General features: G+C 38.5%; 1 long non-coding RNA gene across 1 annotated transcript; it reads right to left on the reverse strand.

Moving 5' to 3' along the window:
* Positions 1-3,037: 3,037 nt before the first annotated feature.
* Positions 3,038-3,603, reverse strand: LOC149697745 (uncharacterized). Its single transcript, XR_016382056.1, has 3 exons — positions 3,531-3,603; positions 3,378-3,451; positions 3,038-3,310 (listed from the first exon to the last, which is right to left on the reverse strand). It is a non-coding gene; the product is annotated as an uncharacterized LOC149697745 (long non-coding RNA).
* Positions 3,604-4,070: the final 467 nt, after the last annotated feature.

Here is a 4,070-nt window from a genome sequence, read left to right on the forward strand (position 1 = left end):
TGGCTCTATTTCGAGACGAACATAGTATCTATTTTCCGTTTCCGTTTTGAGAATGTGCATTTTAAAATACTGGCGAGGCATATATTTTTGAACACCCAATAACTGATTTATAATTTTTAAATGTAAAGAGAAGGGAATTACGGCCCCGGTCGCCGTCAAATCGCAGGTATATTCGCCCGCGGGTATTTTAATTTTTGTAAAATTAGTCTTAGTAAATAGATACATTAGCGAGTCATGAACGCGATAATTGACAAATGTGTCATTAGTTGTTTTGAAATGCGTAAAATTACGCTCTAAAGGTTTAGTGGATAGAAACGTCCCACCAACGTATTCAGCTTCTAAATTTAATATATCACGCAATTCTTTTGGGAAGAGCATTTCAATTTTTGCCGGACAATGGACTCTAAAATAATGCTCCGCTCCTTGTTTAATAACGCTAAATTCGGCCTGTTGCAATCTTAGAGGGTCAAAATTGCGCGCAGTTATTTGTAGGTTTTCGGCAATATCTTCATAAATCTTATAATCATCTGTCGATCTAAACTCGCCTGACATTTTAAAAAAGAAATAAAGCCACGGTTCTTCCCAAGGGGTATAGCGCTTTATGGTTCTATTGACTCGATATTCTAGATATGCATTGTTTTCGTTTATGGTATATTCTTGTACCGTCATCCTCAAAGGACCAGATTGATTGCGTCCTGTGTAGTATTTATTGGGGTCAAGATCGAGCAATTTAGCTAGTTGGGGAGAAAATTTAATTTCCACCCATTCCGGTGTTTTAAAATTATACATGATAGCATCACCCCGATTATCTATAGTGTGATATGTTACTTCAATTTTTTTAAATACTAATTTTTCTAAAGTACGCGTTACGGCTCTATAAAGCCCTTCGGCGTTTTTCTCTGGCGTTTTACTGGCTCTAAAAGTTTGTGTTAAGAACAATATCTTATAGTTATCATAATCTTCGGGGTTAATTTGCTTAGGCTTTTCAGAGATAATTGGCTCGGGTGTTTTCTTTGGCGGATCAACCGGCTGCGGAAACAAGGGTTTTTCATCAACCGGTGGTGGGGAGGGGGTCGGTAATACGGGTAGCTCAAAAGTAGAGGATGTTGTAGAGTCTGGAGATTTTGAGAGGTCAGGCTTGGATAGGTCGGGTTTCGATAGGTCGGGGTTCGGTAAGTCGGGGTTCGGTAAGTCAGGTTTTGAGGGGTCTGGAAATATATATATTTCCTCAACCTCCGTTGGCGAGGGGGTCGGCGTCAGTGGTTCGAAGGTAGAGGGTTTCGGGGCCTCTTGTTTTGATAGATCAGGCTTATATGGGTCCGGAGCTGGAATTTTGGGGGGTCCGGAAGTTTCAGGGGATCTGGCTCCGGCTTTGACTTTGGTAATTCAGCCTTTGGTTTTGGTAGTTCGGACTTCGTTGGCTCCGGCTTTGACTTTGGTAATTCAGCCTTTGGTTTTGGTAGTTCGGACTTCGTTGGCTCCGGCTTTGACTTTGGTAATTCAGCCTTTGGTTTTGGTAGTTCGGACTTCGTTGGCTCCGGCTTTGACTTTGGTAATTCAGCCTTTGGTGGCTCTGTAGTCAGAATCTTTAAGGGATCTGAAGTAGACGGGGTTGGCCTAGTTGTTGTTGTTGTAGTAGATGTTGGTTTAGTTGTTGTGGTAGATGCTGAATTAATCGTTGTAGTAGCGGCTGAATTAGTTGAGCTCGGAGGTATTAGTTTATCCGAACTTGGAGGTATCGGTTTATTTGAACTTGGATGTATCGGTTTAGTCGAATTTGGAGGTAACTGTTTACCTGAAGCTGGCGTTTTAGAGGGGTCAGGCCCTGAATATGTTGGATAATAAGGCTTTGGAGAGGTTTGTTTCGGAAGCGTTATTTTGGGTGGTGGTGGCGGGGGAGGGGTTATTTTGGATGGCTGTGGTTGTACAAATACTACGGGTTCAGTCGTAGCAATAGGTATCGGAAGAAAAGGCGTAGTTCGCGGTAAAATAGGTATAGATGGCGGTACAGGTTTATATTCTGGTTGAGGTTTTTTTCTTATTGGCGGAACCTCATGGCTTGTTTTACGTTTAATGGCGGCCTTAGGAATGTACTTGTAATCAAATTTTTTTTTAAAACTATCTCCAACATTATCAATTTCGATTTCCACGTAATTATTAGTGTAATTTAAACTTATATTTTTAGCATGCTTTGATACAGGATATTTGGATATATAGGGAACATCTTCTTAATTATTCTCTTTAAATTCAAATAATGTGGTCAAGGGGGAATAAGCTGGTATTTTGAACAGTATGTTTTCCTCTCCTAAAACTTGCAGGTAAACGGGAAAGTTTGTATCTAACTGTTTTCCTAGGGCCCCGTCTTTATATTTATTCACTAATTTAAAAGATAATTTGCCTTTTAAATACGGATGACTGTCTACATCATCATTTAACAGCTCGACAAAATTTTGGGGCAGTTCGTATTCTTTGGTCTTGGTATAACGATTGACAGGTATCTCTATTTTTTGATATTCAACAGGCTCTCTAACAGCTGCATAGTTGTCACGGTTTGGGTCACTTACAACCTGAATTTCAAACTTGTTAAACTCTTCGCTTATATTCACCCAATGATTTGGAAATATGATTTCTGCCAACCCGACTTCAAAATCACTAGTCAAGTTCAAAGGTTGATGCAAATAATTTTTAAAACTTGATTGGGTATTGTTTGGGTATATATCTAGACACGTATTAGACGCTAAAGTTAAAAAAAGTCGTCATTCATGACTAACGTCTGTTTATCAACTAACCCCAACTTCTTAAACAAACCTTATTTTATACATAACAAGATGGCCCCGGCCAGATTACACTTTTGCGCGCCCTCTAGTGAGTAGAATTATGACCCCGGCAAATTTAAAATTTTCCGGTTTTTTTCCATCGTTTATAAAATAGCATTCCGATTATGAATAAAACCAATCTAGTAAGAATTTGGTTTACAGTTTAATTAAATAAGTAATTAACAAAATCTGTTCTGTGAGTGAACGGGAACCTGGTTTTGTTAATTTAAATATAAAATAATACTCCGATTATGAGAAAATCAATCTAGTATGATTTTGGTTTACAGTTTAATGAAATTAGTAACAAATTTCTGTCCAATGAACAAATTCTTGACTTTTTTCTTAATGCAAAAGTAACATTTGTAGCATAATATATGACTGATGGCTAAAATTATTCAATGTTTGTACTATTATACCAATATACAACCATTGCCTAGAATTAGACCCCAGTCATGTTGTCTGAAATTTGATACCAGAGAAAACAAATAGCCTGTCTAATGAGTAAGAATCATACATTAGTAGGTTTCTTTCTTTATCAAAATTGTTAGATTACTTTCTTACTAATTGAAATTAAATTGAAAAATTAGTAGTTGTACAGTTTGGAAATGCTTCCCTCGTTGGGGGGCCTTGATTCCCTTATTTACAAAAAGATTAATTTGCAGTGTTGGCTCTATTACAAGTATAATGTATTTTTGACCTCGTAGTTTTACTTACTTCAATCTCGAAACAGTGCTGATTTCTTAGTTTTATCTGGATTAATGTTGTTGTTGCAGCTTATATGGGGGGCCTGAAACGTAAATGGGTGTCTTTCTTAAGGATCCCAAGCCTTATATGGGTGTCTTTGCCAAGGGTCCCAAGCCTTATATGGGTGTCTTTGTCAAGGATCCCAAGCCTTATATGGGTGTCTCCCTCAAGGATCCCAAGCCTAATAGGGGTATCTTTTTCTGGGTTCTCAAGCCCACTGTTGATCTTGACAGTTGTAGGTAGCTCAATCTGGACATTGTAGATCAAGTAGTTCTATTTGGGCTACCATAGTACCGTTCAACTTGTAGCATATATGTGGACTTCATTTTGTAGGATCCTAAACCTAATATGGGTGTCTTTCTCAAGGATCCCAAGCCTTATATGGGTCTCTTACTCTAGGTTCCCAAGCCTAATAGGGGTATCTTTTTCTGGGATCCCAAGCCCACTGTTGATCTTGACAGTTGTAGGTAGCTCAATCTGGACATTGTAGATCAAGTACTTCGATTTGGG

Source organism: Phalangium opilio, unplaced genomic scaffold (assembly GCF_054372755.1).
Source record: "Phalangium opilio isolate 3A_F unplaced genomic scaffold, DU_Popi_V2 ptg000019l_1, whole genome shotgun sequence".
Taxonomy (NCBI): Eukaryota; Metazoa; Arthropoda; class Arachnida; order Opiliones; family Phalangiidae; genus Phalangium; species Phalangium opilio.